The following is a 22,618-nucleotide window of genomic DNA, read 5'->3' as shown; positions in this document are numbered from 1 at the left end:
AAATTTAGTAAGGTGTATACTGAAAAACATAACTCATGTTTCTTTCTAGCTATTGTCAAAAATTATTTTTCATGCCTCCTAACATGGAAAAACCAGGATAATGTCATCTGTTCTCTAAAGTAGGGGGTATAGCTCAGTGGTAGAGCATTTGACTGCAGATCAAGAGGTCTCCAGTTCAACTCTGGATGCCCCCTTCCATGTTCCTCCCCCATGTCATAACTTGTCAGTTTCTGCTTCCTCATCACTGATTGTTTAGCAGGGTTCTCCTGTTCATCTCTGGATGACTGTAATATTCCGCACTGCCATCTATCTGTCCAAATAAAAGAGAAGTGCAATGCACACCATTGCAATATTCCAATTGTGAATTTGCTGAAGTTTAGCTCTTCAGTGTACAGCTTCTTCAGTTTAAAAAATGCCTTGCAACTTTCTAGAAAGATAACGCCAACAAACATTTGAATTTTTGAAAACTTGAGTATATGTGTTGTTCACAGTAGGGGGTGTAGCTCAGTTGGAGACCATTTGACTGCAGATCAAGAGGTCTCCAGTTCAAATCTGGATGCCCCCTTCTTTACATCTCTGCCAAGTCAGTATTGTTCACTTGCTATTGCTTTTAATTTTGTAAGGTGTATACTGAAAAACCAGACTCGTGTTTTTTTTGCCAATCGTTGTCCAAACGACTTTTTCTTGGAAGCAAACCTGAAAAAAATCAGGTTGCTTTCTTCATTCCTTAATAATGGGGGTGTAGTTCAGCAGTAGTACCATTGACTGAAGATCAAGAGGTCTCCAGTTCAAGTCTAGAATACCACGTAAGTATATCACTGCTAAATCAGTTGTTGTTCAGTTACTGTTGCTTTAAATTTAGTTAAGCGTATACTGAAAAAACATGACTCGTCTTTCTTTGTAACTATCTGCCCCCTAACATGGAAAAACCAGGTTAATGTCATCAGTTTTCTAAAGTAGGGGTTATAGCTCAGTGGTAGAGAATTGACTGCAGAACAAGAGGTCTCCAGTTCAACTCTGGATGTCCCCTTCTGTATGTCGCTGCTAAGTCAATGTTGTTCATTTACAATTGCTTTGAATTTAGTAAAGTATATGCTGAAAAACAAGACTCTTGTTTCTTTTTATCTATTGTCAATATTTAGTTTTCATGTAACCAAACCTGAAAAAAACAGGTTGATTTTTTCAGAATTTCCAAGTTAGGGGGTATAGCTCAGTGGTAGAGCATTTGACTGCAGATCAAGAGGTCTCCAGTTCAACTCTGGATGCTCCCTCCATGGTCCTCCCCCATGTCATAATTTGTCAGTTTCTGCTTCGTCTTCACTGACTGTGTAGCAGGGTTCTCCTGTTCAACTCTGGATGTCTGTTTTATTCCCCACTGCCATCTATCTGTCCACATAAAAGAGAAGTGCAATGCACACCTTTGCGATATTCCAATTGTGAATTTGCTGAAGTTTAGCTCTTCAGTCTACAGCTTCTTCAGTTTAAACAATGTCTTGCAACTTTCTACAAAGATAACGCCAACAAATATTTGAATTTTTCAAACCTTGAGTGTATGAGTTGTTCACAGTAGGCGGTGTAGCTCAGTAGTAGAGCATTTGACTGCAGATCAAGAGGTCTCCAGTTCAATTCTGGATGCCCCCTTCTTTACATCTCTGCCAAGTCAGTATTGTTCACTTGCTATTGCTTTTAATTTTGTAAGGTGTATACTGAAAAACCAGACTCGTGTTTTTTTGCCAACCACTGTCCAAAAGACTTTTTCTTGGAAGCAAACCTGAAAAAAATCAGGTTGCTTTCTTCCTCCTTATTAATGGGGGTGTAGTTCAGCAGTAGTGCAATTGATTGCAGATCAAGAGGTCTCCAGTTCAAGTCTAGAATACCACGTAAGTATATCACTGCTATGTCAGTGTTGTTCAGTTACTGTTACTTTAAATTTAGTGAGGTGTATACTGAAAAAACATGACTCGTGTTTCTTTGTAACTATTGTCAAAAATTATTTTTCATGCCCCTAACATGGAAAAACCAGGTTAATGTCATCAGTTTTCTAAAGTAGGGGGTATAGCTCAGTGGTAGAGAATTTGACTGCAGATCAAGAGGTCTCCAGTTCAACTCTGGAATCCCCTTTCTGTATATCGCTGCAAAGTCAATGTTGTTCATTTACAATTGCAGTGAATTTAGTAAGGTGTATGCTGAAAAACAAGACTCTTGTTTCTTTTTACCTATTGTCAAAATTTACTTTTCATGTAACCAAAACCTGAAAAAAACAGGTTAATGTCATTAGTTTTCTAAAGTAGGGGGTATAGCTCAGTGGTAAAGCATTTGACTGCAGATCAAGAGGTCTCCAGTTCAGCTCTGGATGCCCCCTTCCATTTTCCTCCCCCATGTCATAACTTGTCAGTTTCTGCTTCCTCATCATTGACTGTTTAGCAGGGTTCTCCTGTTCAACTCTGGATGTCTGTTTTATCCCCCACTGCCATCTATCTGTCCAAATAAAAGAGAAGTGCAATGCACACCATTGTGATATTCCATTTGTGAATTTGCTGAAGTTTAGCTCTTCAGTGTACAGCTTCTTCAGTTTAAACAATGTCTTGCAACTTTCTAGAAAGATAACGCCAACAAACATTTGAATTTTTCAAACCTTGAGTATATGTGTTGTTCACAGTAGGGGGTGTAGCTCAGTGGTAGAGCATTTGACTGCAGATCAAGAGGTCTCCAGTTCAACTATTGATGCCCCCTTCCATGTTCATCCACCATGTCATAACTTGTCAGTTTCTGCTTCCTCATCACTGACTTTGTAGCAGGGTTCTCCTCTTCAACTCTGGATGTCTGTTTTATTCCCCACTGCCATCTATCTGTCCAAATAAAAGAGAAGTGCAATGCATACCATTGCGATATTCCAATTGTGAATTTGCGGAAGTTTAGCTCTTCAGTGTAAAGCTTCTTCAGTTCAAACAATGCCTTGCAACTTTCTAGAAAGTTAACGCCAACAAACATTTCAATTTTTCAAACCTTTAGTATATGTTTATTTCACAGTGGGGGGTGTAGCTCAGTTATAGAGCATTTGACTGCAGATCAAGAGGTCTCCAGTTCAATTCTAGATGCCCCCTTCTTTACATCTCTGCCAAGTCAGTATTGTTCACTTGCTATTGCTTTTAATTTTGTAAGGTGTATACTGAAAAACCAGACTCGTGTTTTTTTGCCAACCATTGTCCAAAATACTTTTTCTTGGAAGCAAACCTGAAAAATTCAGGTTGCTTTCTTCATTCCTTAATAATGGGGGTGTAGTTCAGCAGTAGTGCAATTGACTGCAGATCAAGAGGTCTCCAGTTCAATCCTAGAATACCACGTATGTATATCACTGCTAAATCAGTGTTCAGTTACTGTTGCTTTAAATTTACTAAGGTGTATACTGAAAAACATGACTCGTGTTTCTTTGTAACTATTGTCAAAAATTATTTTTCATGCCCCCTAACATGGAAAAACCAGGTTAATGTCATCAGTTTCCTAAAGTAGGGGGTATAGCTCAGTGGTAGAGCATTTGACTGCAGATCAAGAGGTCTCCAGTTCTACTCTAGATGCCCCCTTCCATGTTCCTCCCCCATGTCATAACTTGTCAGTTTCTGCTTCCTCATCACTGACTGTTTATCAGGGTTCTCCTGTTCAACGCTGGATGTCTGTTTATGTTTTATGTGGATATCTGTCCACATAAAAGAGAAGTGCAATGCACACCATTGCAATATTCCAATTGTGAATTTGCTGAAGTTTAGCTCTTCAGTGTACAGCTTCTTCAGTTTAAACAATGCCTTGCAACTTTCTAGAAAGTTAACGCCAACAAACATTTGAATTTTTCAAACCTTGAGTATGTGTGTAGTTCACAATAGGGGGTTTAGCTCAGTTGTAGAGCATTTGACTGCACATCAAGAGGTCTCCACTTCAAGTCTGGATGCCCCCTTCTTTACATCTCTGCCAAGTCAGTGTTGTTCATTTGTGATTGCTTTTAATTTAGTAAGGTGTATACTGAAAAACAAGAGTCGTGTTTCTTTGTAACTCTTGTCAAAAATTATTTTTCATTTAACCAAACCTGAGAAAATCAGGATGCTTTCTTTAATCTTTAGTGGTTGGGTGTATAGCTTAGTGGTAGTGTACTTGACAGCACATCAGTAGGTCTCCAGTTCAAGTCTGGAGCCCCCATTCTGTATATCCCTGCTAAGTCATTGTTGTTTGTTTACAATTGCTTTTAATTTAGTAAGATGTATACTGAAAAACAAGACTCGTTTTTCTTTGTAACTATTGTCAAAAATTAGTTTTTATGTAACTACACTTGAAAAAGTCAGGTTGCTTTCTTCAAGGTTCCATAATAGGGTGTGTAGCTCAATAGTAGAGCAGTTAACTGCAGATCAAGAGGTCTCCTGTTCAACTCTGGATCCCCCCTTCCATGTTCCTCCACCAAGTCACACGTTGTCATTTCCTGTTTCCTCATCATTGGAGACTAAAGCATATTCTGAAAAGCAAGGCCCATGTTTCTTGGAAATCTTTGTTATAAATGCAATTCCATGCAACAACACCTTCTTCATTCCAACAATGGCAGCCCATTCTTTCCCTGTCCCAGAGAGTGGATGAGGAGATCCAATTGTACAGAAGCCATCCCATGCAAGGATAATACCATCCTTTGGTGGTGGAGCAAGAAAGAGACACTGCCCCTGCTTTCAGGAGTGGCTAAAACCTTCCTCTGTGTTCAAGCATCTTCCACCCCATCTGAGAGGGGGTTCTCCACAGCCGGAGGCACCATGAATCCATTATGATAACATATCCTTCCTGAAAACTGAAAAAGCAGATATGGTTCTGCAAAACTGTTGTTAATTGGTTGCATGCATTGTTGCAGAATTTTACAATGCATCATTCAGTTGGACTTGATGAGTTGACAGTAATTTAAGTTTTGTGTGCTCAGCTCATATATCCTTTTAAAAAGGAGTTAAAATGTTTCAGAACATTCTTGTGTAATTGTCACAGAATAATTTATGTTGTATTTTGTTATGTTATTCCTACAGTATAATATTTATTTATTTTATTTTATTTAGAAATTACTCTTTCTGGCAAACCTGTGACATTAAGCTGGAGTTAAATCAGACCCACCTCACTGTTAGTTTTGTGAGGTCACGTAACTTCGAATCTTGTATCAATTTTAAAGATAAGATATAAAACAGTTATAAGTTTATTGACCAGTTTGTTCTACTTTTTTCCATAAGAGAATCGATAAGAGAATCATAAAGAATCGAATTGTTATACAGAATCGAGAAAGGAATCAGAATCGCAAAAATTGTAACAACTCCTATCCCTAATGAAGAGTAGCACCACAACTGAGAGATGGAGTTGGCTGGGCTCATATAAATTTCAAGTTTCTTGAAATTTGTATGATTAGAGTTACGTTATAAACAATGTTGGTACAATTCATGACACAGGTGGAATATATGTATTTGTGCTCAGTCCATATATCTGACAGGCCCAACAACATAATAGCCGAATTCCGGATAAGATGGGGCAGTCAATCACCAGTGACGACTGTTGACCCGCGGCATCCCAAAATTACCGGCAGCCAACCGGGGAAATGCCCACCTTGCCCAATGGCCAGTAAATTCCTGTACTGCACCCTTCAATCAATTTTAGAATAACGATCATTTCAAGTTTGTCAGACTTTGCGTAATTGTGTGCTTCACAGTAGGGTGTACAGCGCAGTGGCAGAGCATTTGACTGAAAGAAAGAAGACAATTTTATATATAGCGCCTCTCAAGATAGATATCACAAAGCCCTTCACAAACAAAAAAGAAAAACAGAAAAACTATTCAAGTATAAAAAAAAATTCCAAATATGATTAAAATACATTTAAAATGAGTAAAAAATTGTGATTAAAATATAATTTAAGGAAAGGGAGAGATAAATTGTATAGGAAAGAGGGTGTAATGAATAAAAAGGGTCCATTTTCACCATCGAATTGACACAGCAACCTCTCATGCACGCCAGAGCTGCAAAGTCAAGATTACGCCAGCTGGAGGATTCAGACACACAAATCAACCTTTTGCTCCCTTATTGTTCTTCAACGCAGACATAAATAAACTGTCAAGGTCTCCTGCAAAAGCCATATCTCTCTGCTAAAAGTCAGAGTGCTCGATTCCTCACTCTGAATAAAAGTGAATCCACACGAATCCTACAAGGCTTTACAACTTATGGGTTAAATAATCATATGTAATGAATTAACAAGATGTTTAAATGAAATGTTTGAATAATCTGTGCTTAAATCAATGAATTTAAAACGAATTTTGTTCTTACAAATGTAGTGATCTGTAGTTTGTATTTTTATACACGATAATTAGATCTAAATATTATAATCAGAAGTGGTTGTTTTTATCATCAGGGAGTTTACTTAAACACTCTGTATTGACTGAGAGACAAGACAAGAGAGAGTTGGGATCGTTTAAGAATCTTTAATTTCTATAATTATAAATTCAACAATCTACCAGGACTATCTCAATGATGGATGCATATGGATTTGGATGTTTCGTGTTGGTGTGTGTGTGTGTATGTTTCAGAGTCTCTAGGCTGACGTAGCGAATCTGGTTGTTATGACTAGGCTACCACGAGGCTTAAGAAGCTGATGACATGAGCCGCCATTTTGCCGCAACTACGTACCATGTGGAGCCTCCCGTGTAGATCAGGAAATGCCAGGTCCTCGGACCTTCGGATGTGCTGGAGCTGGTGAAACAGCGGTCGCAGCACTACAAAGCCCGTCTGTGGGTCGACTCCCAGTATCAGCGGCAGGTTAGCTCTTATTTTGAAGGAACGTCGTCTTGTTGTTCAAACGACGGAAATCTCCAGCTTGACAGTTCTCAGCTTAAAGTAGGAAAGTGCAGCTGGCCAGCCTGCAACTTTCTTAATGATGACGATGGAGATCCTTAGGACCTCCAATTGAACAGAGCTGAGGTTAAAATGGAACTGAGTTCAAAATGGCATTGCCTTGTTTTATATCTCCTAGTTGTTTACAAATCTTAGTAAACCGGATTGGACAACTTCATTAAACAACCCAGATTCTGACCTACGGCAGACAAAAGTTCTGATTGGTTGAGAACAATGTGTCAGGGGTTTCCATGTCAATGTAGATCAGTCTGTCTGTTGCAGTCCTGTTTATTCATTAAACACATAACTCATGACATCTTTATTTCACAGATCATTCACCTGATTATTAATGATCAACATATGCTTTGATTAGCTTTATCATGAATAAAGTACTTTGATTAATTAATGGAAAGCGTTCTTCTTCTCTTCTTCTGTCTCTTCTCCTGGAATGTAAACATACTGAAACCAGCATCCGACCTTGGCGATTCCTACACGTTGTTACTGTGTGAAGGGGCAGCTGTTAAGGGCAGACTAAAGGATCTTAATAACGCTACACACACCCCTTTTCAAGGTCAATGTGGTCCTGCAAGAGACCACTTGGTCGTTGAACAAACCCAAGTTATGAAGAACCTGGACAACCGACAGGATGCGATCCCACTGGAACAGCCAACTGTGGTGAGGTACGAACCCCACGCTGAAGAACAGTCTCGCACACTCCTCAGGAAGAACACAAGTCAGCAGGTTATTAACTATTCCCCATGGAAGCCATAATTGAAGCAACAGCAGCTTTATATCCTCACCGGCAAAAATGCAAAGCAGGAGCAAATCTTGTGTATATCCACGAGTATTCCAGATATAAAATTGATCTTTGTATCCACTGGCAGGGTAATATTCCAAACAGCAAATGACGTGGCAACAGTACTTATCGTAATCCAGGAAAAGGGAAGAGCAGTAGACAGTAATCCCAACGAATGAGGTGTCCCAGCAGCCATGCCGGAACCACGGTCGTCCAAGGCCAACGAGCCGGAGCACCACCCAGGAGTAGTCGATTCAGATGACGAGTCACGGATCCACCCCCAGGAAGCAGGATCCTCACGAGCTCAGCAAAGGAGAGAGAGCACAGTGCAGGCACTTCAATGTAGACATGACAAAATTGCGTTTCATGTCATCAAAGAAATAAAAACCTAACTCTATGAGTACCTGTTGTACTATGTGTAAGTTTCATGTGAATTACCCATTAAGTGAAGAAATGGATGCAGCTCTCTATGTGTGAGATGCAAAAAGGATGATGCGAAAAGCAGAAAATGAAAGAACCCTAACTGGTATCAGTGAATCCTCACTGGAAATACACGCTGTCAGGATAGGGGCAAAATTGGTTATAGCCCTGTAAGATAAACCAACGTTGATAATCATAATTTTCACTTTTAAATCAACCTGTCAAAGATACTTTAAAAAACAGAAATGTAAATCAGTACTAAAATGTAAATCAGTAGTTAGTAATCACTTTCATGTTAATGTACCCATAAGGAATTGTGATTAGTAAAGATTAAAAAAAAATTTGGACAACAGTACCATGTGGCCTAACCCACTTACTGTTACCTGGCCGTTTACCTGACCCCAGGAGCCCACAGCACGTCCGTCTCAACACACCCTAAGTCTGCACGTGACGTACAACATGAAAGACAACCATGCACTCTCACATACAATCAAATTTGTGTAACCTGAGATAGAAATCGTGGGACCACCGAGTCTGATAACCGGGATCCTCCACCTTCTACGTCCCTGATGTCGGAGGAGGAGGAGGAGGCGGAGGAGGAGAGGAACTCACCGGCCCCAGCGCAGTCGCCTGGGCAGCCGGTCTTTCACGTCGCGGTCCCAAGGTCCGAGCCAGGCGTCCATTAACATCACCGATCGACGTCTCCAGAATTTTCAATTCTGCGGAGAACCGACGGTTTTGGAAAAGGAACATAGCCCAAATTAAGCAGATGTTTATGACTATAATGAATATCATCACCGAGTCAGCGGATGACCAGGAGTAAGACACTGGTCGAAACTGAAGATCGGGATCCGACTTCAGCTCACGCAGCACTCTGTTCACCACACCCACGCGAACCACGGTCGGACCGCCGAACGTCACCCGATCCACCGTCCTTTGAGAGAGAGCAAAAGAGATGTTATCATAGAAAGGAGAGGACTCCACTTCAGACCTATGCTCACCAGGATCCAAGTGATATAGAGAGACCTCACCAACGTGGGCCATAGAACCACGGGGAACCATGACCCATAAGGTCTCAGATGGTAGCTCCACTTTTGTAGACACAGAACCCTCAAAGCAAACTTCAGCTTCACTAGCAGGGGTATTGAGTAACCAACAGTCGCCAACGATAACAGCTTCACTGCTCACTACATGTGAACGCGGAGTCACCGTCATAGGACATTTAGACTCATCCGCCAACTCACCAACGCCACACACGACAAAGGCCTCCCTATGCATAAAAGGCGTGCCTGGACACATAAAGTGCAGGCCACGGTTGAGAGAACACGCGCTCAAGTCCGGTACCAACCTGACATGCGGCGTGCGGTCCTGATACGCAACGACCGGAGGCATATGCAACTTGACATGAGAGTTGTGAACCCAGTTACCAACATTCACCACATCTTTCAACCTATAGATGTTCTGTGGAGAAACCACAGGTAAGTTGAGGAGAAAGGCTAGCTCTCCATCCTCTGGAATGACAAATAAGGGAATGGCACTGCCCAACGAGAAACCCAGATGAACCTGTAGCGTAATCGGGGCCTCCGAGGTCACCCTTGCAATCGCAGCCCGGACCATGTCCTGGGACACGAGGTACGGAGGTATCCTCCCCATGAGGAGAAGGTCGATTGAGGCACTCACGTCCCGACCATAGTCGGCCAGGCAAGCAGAGCTGAGGTTAAAATGGAACTGAGTATAAAGTGGCGTTGCCTTGTTTTATATCTCCTAGTTGTTTACAAATCTTAGTAAACCGGATTGGACAACTTCATTAAACAACCCAGATTCTGACCTACGGCAGACGAAAGTTCTGATTGGTTGAGAACAATGTGTCAGGCGTTTCCATGTCAATGTAGATCAGTCTGTCTGTTGCAGTCCTGTTTATTCATTAAACACATAACTCATGACATCTTTATTTCACAGATCATTCACCTGATTATTAATGATCAACATATGCTTTGATTAGCTTTATCACGAATAAAGTACTTTGATTAATTAATGGAAAGCGTTCTTCTTCTCTTCTTCTGTCTCTTCTCCTGGAATGTAAACATACTGAAACCAGCATCCGACCTTGGCGATTCCTACACGTTGTTACTGTGTGAAGGGGCAGCTGTTAAGGGCAGACAATAGGATCTTAATAACGCTACACAATGATCCATTTATATCACAAATCACTACGTGTTTGATTCAACAAGTTAATCATTATCTACACTCATACACATCTTCATAAGATACAAATTAAGGTTAAGATTCACCTCACATAACATTTAAAGAGTCTTTATTCACGGAATTAAGAATCTTGTATCTGAAGGAAGGAGTGGCTTTCTGAGGAATGTTTTGGTAAAGCCTTCCAGACATGGCACATTCTGATTTGCCAGAATGGCCAGGAATCATGGCAAAGTAGTTTAATAAAACAAGAATTTCTTGAGACATCTCTTTTGACACACAGTCAAAACCTGTTTTCACGCTGCAAGCTGACACAGCCAGATAGCTCCCTAAGAGCCACGTCCACTTTGCACGCAAACAAGCATTCCAACTACTGTTGTGACCTGGAGACATCTCAAGACTGGACGGATCGCATCAAAGTTAATCTACTGGCTTCAGGTGCTATGAAGTCCACCCGACTTCTGACAGTCCGGATCTGCTGGGGGTCTCCGCCAGGGTTTATAGACAAAACAGATTGCGTCTGATGCTGTTTTATTAATAATCAACTGTCTAGTTTATAGCAGACAAATTCTTTTACACCCAGATTTCACAATTTCTTTCAGATACAAAGATTCTGATAAACATCTAACTTACATCACACCACCTACACATCCCATTCCATAACCGCATATCCACTCCATCACATGTCATTATTCATATCTTGTCATGTATGATCATTAGTTTAGGAAAAAATAAAAATTCCTTTTTAACTATATACTTGACTCTGTCTGAATAAATACGAAGTGTGTTTAAGGTCCCTGAACAAGCAACGAACCCTAGACTCTTCTGATTAAACATTCAAAGATCAATCGGATTGATATTTCATATTCATATGGAATAATCACATCTTATTGGTCATAATTAATTTGCAGTTGTCACGCTATAAAGTGTGACTGCTACAAGGGAAATCAGTGGATCGCAGGGAAAGGTGGAATAAGTAGAAAGAGCATAATGAGAAGAAGGTGGTGAAGAAGGTCACACAAAAGCCAGCTTGAACAGGTGAGTTTTCAGCTGCTTTTTAAAGGAGACCACTGAGTCCACTGATCTCAGGCTCAGGGGGAGAGAGTTCCAGAGTCTGGGGGGCCACAGCAGCAAATGATCTGTCACCTTTGGTCTTTAGCCTGGTGCGCTGCACAACCAGTAGGCTTTGGTCACTGGGCCTCAGGGACCTGCTGGGGGTGTAGGGAATGAGAAGATCACCAATATATGATGGTGCTTGTCCATGTAAGGCCCTATAGACCAGAACCAGGATCTTGAAATGAACCCTGAAGTTAACTGGCAGCCAGTGAAGCTGGAGGAGAAGCGGGGTGATGTGGGTGTGTTTGAAGGGATTGGTCAGAAGTTGAGCACAGGCGTTCTGAACCACCTGTAGACGGTTCAGGGAGGTTTTACTCAGACAACAAGAGGTATAGCTCAGTGGCAGAGCATTTCACTGCAGATCAAGAGGTCTCAAGTTCAAATCTCAATACCTCCTTCCTGCCACCTCTCTTGGTAGTAGTACTGCTGCAATGTCTGAGAAATTTAATTTTGCCTTGGCAAAACAGCAAGAGATTTCATGATCGTGAGGGGAGTTTCTGCCTAGCTCTACTGAAAATAAAAGTGAACACAGGTTGTAAGTTTCCCTTTTGTAAACAGAACCAGCTGACATGATAAACTGGAGCAATGGTCAGTGGGGCTTTGGAGAACAGAAACCTTTAGGAGCGACTTGTTAAAAAACTCAAATGAGCGCAACTTTGTTCGCAATAAAAAATAAGTTATGTCTAAGATAAATAAATTTATTATGTGGTAAAACATTAGCATGCACGCACAAATTGGAGAAACGTGTTATTTCATTTATGTTAAAATGGCAGTTTTTGCCTTTGTGCATGGGAGATGGTATAGCTCAGTGGAAGGCCATTAGACTGCATGTCAAGAGGTCTCAAGTTCACTTTTATTTGCTCTCTTCCATTCCCTGCTGCAAAGTCACTCATCAAATCAGTGAGTATACACTATTACATCATTCAAAACATGAATTTTATGATGTTTGGTTCATCCTCTTCTTAACCTCTGCCTTGCTACATTGAGGCAATATTGGGCCAACAAACAAAACCCTTGAACCAGTTCATTTTAACTGAAATTTCTTACAGATTTGGGACGTTTTTGTTGTAGTTTCAAGCCAGTTGCAATAAAGCTTTTCCCCAAGCAAACAAAGAGACATAATTTGACTATTTGAATAGTCTCTCAATTTAATATGCTGCAAAACAAATCACACACACACACACACACACAGAGAGAGAGAGAGAAAAGTCTCATTTCATTTTTATTAAAGTTACAGTCATGAAGTGAAAGGAGATGCTGTATTGCTCAGAGGCAGAGCAATTCCCTGCAGATCAAGAGCTCTCCAGTTCAATTCTGGTTTCTCTATTCATCTTCTAGCTTGTACATCACATTTCAAATTTTCTAGTTAATCACAACAAATATATTCTTAAATTGAATCATGTTTATTTTTATTTTTATTTTACATCAAACCTGCTGCATAAACATACATAGTGTTTGTTTAGTTGTCTGTTTCCAACTAGTTGTTTGTGGTATTCCTTTTATTCTGCTAATGTTTTGCATCTCAATCAGATTCAGATTTTATTTATAAAGGGCTTTTCAAGCAAAGTGTGACTCAAAGTGCTTTACAGAATTAAAATGACCCCAAATTCCCATAACAGTTAAAAGCATTAACAGTCATATGAACACACACTCACACACACACACACACACACACACACACACACACACATAATCACATCAGTAAAAAATGTATATTCAGCTGAGTCCAGATGAGCCAAGTAAGGTAAGGCAAGGAAATGCCATCAGAGGAGCCATCTGCCCCGGCAGCATCAGGTCTTCCACAGCAACTTAATCAGGGCGCTCAGAGAAAGGAGAGCATAGACCCCCACCTCCACTCAAGCACTACCTGTAGAGCACCCAGGCAGCAACAGTCGACCACTGCCCCCGGGGCAGAGGGCCCCCACAGAGGAAACACTGGATTAAAATGACTAAAAATATAAAAATAAAAGAGCTAATACAAATGATAAAAGTAAGAAAATAAATAATAAATAAAATCACATGGACAGTAAAATAATAATATAATTAAATAATGAAACAATACTAAAATATAACCATATAAAGCACGCAAAGCCAGTAATAAAATATAATCATGTAAAACAAGAAATAAAACTATAATAAATAATTAGATAAAAGCAAACCTAAATAGGTGGGTCTTGAACCTGGACTTAAAAACATGAACATCTATACTGACTTTCACTCTAGCAATCAGTTTTCCTTTCCCATCTTTGGAAGCCTCCCATTAATCTGAAGACGTAGTTTGACCTGACTCACTACTTTGAGCCTATTACTTATGAAGCAGTTTATTAGCAGCATCTCCCCCACTTTACTAAACTGCAAATGCAACACGTCAAGTTCACTTGAGTTTGGGTTTTTTTTTATCTCTAAGGGAATCACGTTTTGGACAAAAGTTACATTTGTTTTAGACTTGTGCTTGAAGAAAAAGTTGCACTTATTTTCCTTTTATTGCAATCAGCAGTTTCCTCCAAACTTTCTTTGCAGACTTGAACAAGAACAGCTTGGGTATCCACAAGTTTCAATTGTTTTGTTTTGTCTTGTCTTCTCAATTAGATTAACTTTAGGTTGTTTGCAGCTATTGGAGCGATGTCCTCAGGGTTGTTGAACTTGAATGTCCTAATATTCAAGTCATTTGAAGTCTCAACCCTTTTAAATGTTCGTAAATTTGAGGCAAGGACTGAAAGAAAACGATGGTGAAATGCAAGCAGCTGAAATTAAACTGCCTCCTGGGTGTTTCCCTTTAGGAGTTTCTCATCCCCAACCAGCTGGGTGAGAGCTCACCAATGACGATCAAGACTTCGCTAGAGAGATTATATCTCCCAGCTGGCCTGTGATCAGCTGAGGATCGTCTAAGTGGAGCAGCTGGAAGTCGCAGGAGATAAAGAAGCTTAAATGTCTCTGCTCCTTTTGTTACTGCAAATTTGAACAAGATGATTGGATGGAATGGAGGCTTAGGTATACGAAGTAAAGTCATACCCCACAGTGAAATAAGACATATTTTGGAATGCTGTGAGTGTTTGGAACAGTGGTGTCAAACCCTGGTGCTTGAGGACCCATATTTAGTGTGTTGTAACTAGGGATGCTCCGACCAGGTTTTTTGCTGCCGAACGCCGATACCGATTTCCAAGAGTATACCGATCACCAATTCGGATCACATGGATTGGCCATACATTTTCTATGTAGTTTTCATAAGTGCTACAGACTACATGGTCTGGCAATAAAGAAAAAATACAATCACCTAAAATGGCCTGTATTAATTTAGAAAAAAAAAACAGACTTGCAGCACAATCAGTGTGCTTGTTTCTGACCACAACTTCTAAGCTTCCTGCTCACAACCCAAGGTTTGGAGCTGAAGATGTCGCTTGGATGAGTGGTTAAAACATCTTCAAGATAACTGGAAATTCCCAGCTGTTTTCAATTAAATCTCTTAAGATGATCATGTCCAGGATGACTGATAATCTACACGCTGAAGCACAAAGCAACGCTCTGGAACGAGTTACCTCTGAGTGTTAGGCAGGCGCCATTGCTTCAGGGTTTTAAGTCTCACCTGAAAACTAATTTTTATGTGATGGCATTTCAGCATTAGGGATCGCAACATCTTTTATTGTTTTTTTGTTTTTTGTTTTTTAGCTGGTTTAATGTGTTCATGTTAGTTTCCTGTTTCTATTCAACATTCTTTTAATGTTTTTATGACTGTTTTGAGGTTTTATCTTTCTTTTAATGATGCACAGCCTTACATTTGTTCCTATTGTGAGTTTTATGCTTGTGTTCAGCACCTTGGTCAGCTGATAAGGTCGTAGAAGGTGCTTTATAAATACATGAATGAAATGAAGAGTGAATAATGATTCAGTCAAAAGGAAAACTGAAACACTTAAATGTAGCGGCTATCAGTAAAAATCTAACCGATTTAAAACATTAACCCTTTGATGCATGAATTATGAAATCTTCAACCATGATTTTTTTAACAATTTTTTTCATTCATCTTTAGGTGTGAATGAAACAAATTTCATATTTACACATTTTTTGTAAAATTTAATTTACAAATAATTTATTACATGTCCACCTCAGTGGACAGTGTGCAATCTGAACATGAAATATGTTTGCTTGACTTACTGAAGTACAAATGGAGGTGTTCAAATGCAATAAAGTCTTCAACAGCTTTGCTCAATAGCAAAAATAAATAAATAACAATTTTAAGTACCTGTCCACTGTAGTGACCATTATGCATCAAAGGGTTAAAAGCTCTAAACACTTTAAATAGTGCAGGAAAGCAAACAAAAACTTTTTGGGTTGAGATTTATTATCTTGAACATTAATTTTTATATACGTAATAAAGAGTCCACTACAACAAGAAGGAATAGAATGACGCATATAGATAATCATGTGCTGATTTTCTGTTTGGTGATGAAATCATCATATGACAGGATGTTATTGTTTCATCTTGCTTTTATTAGATGTTGTCTAAGCTTCTCATTAAAGTTATTTAATTTAATTCAGATTTTAGTGGCAGTGGAATCACAATGTTTCGATATTAGATCAAGTTTGGTAAAGAAACGTTTTAGAACTACCAGAACATGAAGGCATTTGTTGCTTAATTACAAATAATTAAACACAATAATAAGCTAAGCTGTTGCACTGGACCAGAAAAGAACAGCAGATAAATTAAAAAAAAAAAAAACGGATTAACTAACAATGGAGCACAGTGAGGAAATACCATTCCATAATGTAATGCATCCTTATTCCTTTTCCGATTTGAACACATGCAGGTCTGGAGTAAACATATTTAAATCCCACCATCTGCTGTTACACTGAGTGAGATAAAATTCTAAATAAATAAAATATTGACTCCTGCTTTGGAGCAGGAGAAACATTTACTATGCCGTTGACTTTCACAAATATTTACTGCATTGAAATCAATGACTGATGCCACCTAATTTGTTTCTCTGACAGGAAATTACAACTTGATATTTTTGGGAGAACACCCTTACACCTGAGTACAGGATACTCCTAAAATATTCATGACATCCTACACTCACCAAAGTGTACCTCTACTGTATGGTTGAACTCTATACTGTATGGTTATTTACAGCTACTCTATGTTCTGCCTTAGTGGAATTATTTTTCACATTTGTTAGAAATAATTGGACTCTTCTCCTTTATTCCCGTTTCCAGAGAAACCATCATGCTTTCTAACTGAAATGTAAAACAGCTGTAAGTAAAAATGAATTAAAATGTGACAAATTAGCTCTTTGATGAAAGAGAATTTTCATGCCACTTTTCCGGCCTTGATGCAAACCTTTCGATTATTCCAAGATTTTTGAAGATTTCAGGTACTTCATTGGTTAAATCTGCATTTAACTGAATTTCTAGCAGGTGTAGGTCTTATGGCTGAGTCTTATGGTACCCCACAACAGGGACTGTAATCAGACAAAAGCATTAAACTGTCATGAGCCGGGAAGAGTACTCGTCACATCATTCACCACCTTTGAGCTCTGATTGCAGGAGAGGGAGCAACAGCTGTTTCTCATCAGCGGGCCGGCTTTATAAGGAGGAGGAAGACCAGACTACGACGCCGGATGATTGCCGTTAACTGGTAGCCGTTTCCCCATCTTGGATATCACCCCGGCTCACTCCCCCTCCAAACAACAACTCTTCTTCCACATAGTAAGTCCGCCTACAAATAAAGTCTCCCGGAACTACAAAACCCATACTCACCTCTGTTTCCCTGTAGATGCCACTTCCTGATTCAGATACCCGCTGGACTTCAGTGCGCCTTTAGTTTCCTGTTAAATAAATATCATTTTTACCTTTTACTATCAAACCTGTCTCCGGTCTCTGATTCTGCATGTCTTGGGTCAAGCACACACCTCAGAACATGACATAAACTTGCTTATTACTGTACATTAATTTTTTAAATTAAGTGCCAAAGGGTTCTGATTTTCTTCTATGTTCTATAAAAACATTTGAGGTGATGATAAATGTTTTTTTAAATATACTTAACAGGAAATGGAACCATAAAGTATTCAAATCACGAGGCATTCCTTTATTCATTTTGTTACATAAATGTTTTCCATTTATTAATACAGAATAGGGATTAAGGAAAGAGTGTTGCTTTTTATGACTAAATGTTAATTTAGAGTTTAAAGAGTTAGAGTAATGACTACCGTAGAGCTGTCGAGATTCATCATGAATTTACAGTGTACCTTGTTGTAAATAAAAGGTCTATCTTTTCTACTTTTCTCAGTGAAACCCCAATCAGACCTACAGTTAAAACTAGTAGTTAGGCTCAGGAACAAAATGAAGTTTACTTTATCAGACTGTTCCTCATATGGCCCACTTTAGAACTTTTTCTAAAAATAGTCTTTTTTTTTTATTTTTTTTTTTATGAAAATTAGAATTTAATCTGGAAATATTACATCAATGTTTTTTCCTCAGAGCTTGACTTTAATCTATAAATGTATTTGTCTTTTCTTCTCTGTGGCCTTGTTGTATTTATAAGCTTGTGATGATCAGTCTGAATGGGGCATTGGTATATTATAATTTGCTAAGTTTTTTGGGGTCCGCTGCCTTTAAATGTGCTCTAGGTTCATCAAAAAATGTAAATAGCTTACAGTTTTTGGTCCAGATGTGTCTATTTGCTGTCAATGTAAAATATTCACATGGAAGCAGAGAAAAGGCACATCATGAATGGAATTGAAAGGTCGACTTGAAATTTTTAAAGATGGTCTGTTTGAGCATTTTTAAATGTACTCTATTATAAAAAATGTATTTGAGTATTTTTCTTCATTCAGTAAAAACAAATATTTTTAATTAAATGTCCTTTAAAATATGAAATGGAAACATTGGCTCTTACTAACTCAAAGTTTGTGATATTTTTTGTTGGATTTTTTTTTTACCCCACATAAATCCATGAATAGACCTATTTATCTCTAACGTCTATCTGTGACATTTGTTTTGCTTTACCGATTTGTGAGCACTTTAGGATCTATGAAATGTGATTAGGATGTGATGACAGGTGGTGCTCCATCTCTCCAACGGTGCTGCTTAGCAGCATCGGTTCCATATCAGCGGTGTTGCTGAACTGCTTCTATTTGCCCTGCTTGAACACATTTACAGCATCAATATCGAAGGCACAACGTGCCGTCTCATTTTGCACCACAGTCTTGACCTCGGTTTTCAGCGTGCCAACCAAAGCTGATTGCACATTACAAGAGCTGATAGTGGATTTCTTTTACTTCCCCAGGAGCTGATCTCGGTTTTATTCCTGTAGACAAGACCATCTGGGTCGAAAAGAGATTTGTGTTTTATGATTCACTACCTCCACAACATTCAGTAATCAGCTAATTAGAGGAGTCGCAGAAGCACAGACTGAAGACAGAACATAGCTTCTTGATTTAAAACAAAAACAAACAAAAAATACTGTTTTTAATCTGCAAGCACATCCAAATGTATACATTTTTATATTCACATCTGTGCAAAAATGCTTTTCTACATTGTCTTTCTGTTTTTGCTGCAACTGCTGGCTGACAGACTTTTTTATGTTTTGGTCATGCATGAGCTTTTCCTGCTCTCCTTTAACCTCCTGAGACCTTGCATCCTCTAATGAGGACACTGGCTTCTTGCACTTTGATATTTTATCCCATTCAACTATGAACTTTAATTGTTCTCAGGGACTTGGCTTTAGTTAATTATTTTCTTTTTTCTTTTTTTTATTTAACAAAAATAGAAACACAATTTTTTTCTTTAGACTAATTAGTCTAAAATAAAAGTTTTTTTTTCTTTGATTAAAATTTTGGACCAAAAGCTATGTGATTTTTTCTTGAGTTCTATCAGATGCTCGGGATTCAAATATGTGAATCACAATGTTGATTAAAAAGTGGGACAGGAGTGAATAAACCGTTAAACCTTTGTTATTTGTGCATGAATTACATTGTTTAAATATGCAGCTTTTGAAATGAAGGCGATTTGTTTAAAAACTGACATTTTCTGAGATTTTTAAAATGAAGTAAGTCTCTTAGGATCCAATTATACTGTGGCTGTATAATTGCATTATTTTGGATTAAATTCTGCACACAGAACAAAGTAAGCCCATTTTGATTAGTTGTGTGTGCAGTAACCAGACTGTGTACTGTAAAAAGTGCTACCACATCCCCTTCCTTTACCTGCCCATGCAGCGTTCGATACTTTAAACTGAGAGCTGGCGCATTCCTAGCTGTCAACATCATGCTGCACGATGATGAAGAAAATACTTTCCCTCGACCTCCTGACAGCGGACTGAAATACTACACAAATAATGTTGCTCCACATTGTCAGAAGCCTTTGATCACTGCTGTCAGTCACACAACAGTAAGTCACGTCTGACGTTCTGCTCCACCAGGAGCAGCTAGACGCTCGCTCCAGCAATCTCAGTTTTATTTTCTGTTCCGGAAGATGGGAGCCTGAAGTATGAAATGGAATTTAAAACTTACTTTAATGTTATTTGTTTTATCTATTTCTTTTATATATATAAAATGATTGCATTAAGGATTTTTTTCATCACCTGGGCTCCAACTCACTTGCAGAACAGAACTTTCAGCTGTCTGCAGAGTCTGTTGTTCCCAATCGTTTTCTCATTTGCATTCAACTTAATAATTTATTGCTACTTCTTCTTCGTTTAAATGTTATGAATCAAAAGGGTCAATTTTCACCATCAAATTGACACATCATAACCTTTCCTACACGCCAGAGCTGCAAAGTCAAGGGTGCACCAGCTGGAGGATCCAGACGCACAAATCAACCTTTTGCTCACTTATTGTTCTTCAACGCAGACAAAATAAACTGTTAAGGTCTCCCGCAAAAGCCCGTCTCTCTGCCCCAGACTGCTGGATACCTCACTCTGAATGAAAGTGAATCTACACGAATCCTACAAAGCTTTACAACTTATAAGGTAATTAATCATATGGTTGAATGAACTAGGTGTTTAAATGAAATGTTTGAATAATCTGTGCTTAAATCAATGAATTTAAAATGAATATTGCTCTTACAATGATCCATTGCAGATCTTATGATCTGTATGTGTTTGATATAACAAGTTAATCATTATCTACACTCATACACATCTTCATAAGATACAAATTAAGGTTCACCTCACATAAGTGTCTCTCATTTACAGTGTTAAAAACATCTTTGTATCTGAGGAGGGCGTGGCTTTCTGAGGGATGTTGGTAAATACTCAGAAACGTGTCACATTCTGACTGGCCAAACTTGGCCAGAAATCACAACAAAGTAGTTTAATAAAACAAGAATTACTTCCCGAGTAATTCAAGTTCTAGCAGAGTTCTGAACCGGCCAATTCGGGACAAGCATCCTTGAGACATCTCTTTTGACATACAGTAAAATAAAAAACCTGTTTGCACGCTGCAAGCTGACACAGCCAGACGGCTCCCTAAGAGCCACGTCCACTTTGGACGCAAACAAGCATTCCAGCTACTGTTGTGACCTGGAGACATCTCAAGACTGGACGGGTCGTATCGGAGCTAATCTACGGGCTCCCGGTACCGTGAGGTCCACCCAACTTCTGACAGTCCACATCTGCTGGGGGTCTCTGCCAGGGTTCGTAGACACAACAGATTGGGTCTGATGTTGTTTTATTAATAATCAACTGTCTAGTTTATAACAGACAAGAAATTCTTTTACACCCAGATTTCACAATTTCTTTCAGATACAAAGATTCTAATAAACATCTAGCTTACATCACACCACCTCACACATCACCTTCCATCACCGCATATCCACTCCATCACATCTCATTATTCATATCTTGTCATGTATAATCATTAGTTTAGAAAAGATTAACTATAAACCTGACTGTCTGAATTAATACTGTGTGTTTATGGACCCACAAGTAAAAGTAACTACAATCTTCTGATTAAACTTCAAAGATCAATCAGGTTGATATTTCATATTGATATAGAATTATCAAACCTTATTGGTCATAATTAATTTTCAGTTGTCTCGCTATAATGTGTGATCGCTACATAAATAACAATATTTTTTAAACAATCTAACCACCTGCTGAAATTTGTGGATATCTTTTTATCTTCCCAAAACAGCTTTGACCTTTTTTTTAATCGGGAACAAGAATAGTAGCACTTAATCCTGTAAAATGAAGCATGAAGTTTATGCAGATCAAGCTGGCTCTGGTCATTTCTGTGGATGCTTATTCAGGAGGGTTTGGAGGTTGGGTCAACGTATTGGGATATGTGCTCAAAGCTTTTCTGGAGCCTTTTCAGCTCATTTTTAGAGCACACATTTCTGTTTCTGAAGACTGCTGCTGTCGGAAAACTGTTGACATTAACTTGATCTCAACACAAATAGTTGGTTTATGTGAAAGTCCATGTGAATGTCAGGGCCTAAATTACAAGATTCACCAATGGTAATTTTAAACATGCTAAATGTTTAGGCGAATTTACCAGTAATTACCCCAAAATTACCCTCTAAAATAGGGGTATTCAGCACATTTCAGTTTTTTAATCACACCTGGTTTCAATCAGCAGGTGATTAACAGACCTCTGCAGAGCCTGATGGGCGGGTGGTTCAACCACTGAATCAATTGTTTTGGAGCAGAGAAACCACTACAACATGCTGGATACCGACCCTCCAGGACCGGAATTGAATACCGCGACTCAAAAAGGTAGTACTGGCAAAAAGTCAAAATTGTAGCCGTTGTTGGGAGAGAAAAAAATTAATTAAGTGGACTCAGCAGTTGTTCTTCTCCTTCGTGTGTCGTGTAACCATTAGACACTATCCGGACAGGGTCCATAAAAGTGACTGAAAGGGGCTTTACACAGTGTTGGCTTTGCTGTGTAGACCCATAGGTGGTAATGGTAAAGATCAATAGCTGGCTGCTGATTCATCATTCACCCTCGGTCTGCTGTGTCTCTGGTTAAGCTAACTGGCCCCATTTGACCATTAAATTGTCATGTGTTATGAGTAACACAAGGGTGCTTGGCAACAAATGTTGGGCAGGATGTTTGAAGAATGACACAAATGGACCATGGTCTGCTGCACAATGAAAACAGTCATTACCGCTGACAAGCAGCACCTATCTTGCTCATTAAGTGCTGAGCCGCTGAACTTTAGTTGAAACTCAGCCAAACCTTTTTTCATTTAGTTTTAGCTAAG

General features: G+C 39.0%; 5 non-coding genes across 5 annotated transcripts; all 5 read left to right on the top strand.

The window, feature by feature from the left end:
- The first annotated feature begins 122 nt into the window (after positions 1-122).
- trnac-gca (transfer RNA cysteine (anticodon GCA)) lies at positions 123-194 on the top strand. Its single transcript has one exon. It is a non-coding gene; the product is annotated as a tRNA-Cys (tRNA).
- A 1,005-nt stretch (positions 195-1,199) lies between these two features.
- trnac-gca (transfer RNA cysteine (anticodon GCA)) lies at positions 1,200-1,271 on the top strand. Its single transcript has one exon. It is a non-coding gene; the product is annotated as a tRNA-Cys (tRNA).
- A 298-nt stretch (positions 1,272-1,569) lies between these two features.
- trnac-gca (transfer RNA cysteine (anticodon GCA)) lies at positions 1,570-1,641 on the top strand. The gene has a single exon. It is a non-coding gene; the product is annotated as a tRNA-Cys (tRNA).
- Positions 1,642-2,290: 649 nt separating this feature from the next.
- On the top strand, positions 2,291-2,362 carry trnac-gca (transfer RNA cysteine (anticodon GCA)). The gene has a single exon. It is a non-coding gene; the product is annotated as a tRNA-Cys (tRNA).
- A 1,147-nt stretch (positions 2,363-3,509) lies between these two features.
- trnac-gca (transfer RNA cysteine (anticodon GCA)) lies at positions 3,510-3,581 on the top strand. Its single transcript has one exon. It is a non-coding gene; the product is annotated as a tRNA-Cys (tRNA).
- Positions 3,582-22,618: the final 19,037 nt, after the last annotated feature.

This window comes from Nothobranchius furzeri, chromosome 9, assembly GCF_043380555.1.
Source record: "Nothobranchius furzeri strain GRZ-AD chromosome 9, NfurGRZ-RIMD1, whole genome shotgun sequence".
Lineage (NCBI taxonomy): Eukaryota > Metazoa > Chordata > Actinopteri > Cyprinodontiformes > Nothobranchiidae > Nothobranchius > Nothobranchius furzeri.
The sequence above is the reverse complement of the archived record's forward strand: the minus strand, read 5'-3'. Positions and strand labels throughout refer to the sequence as shown.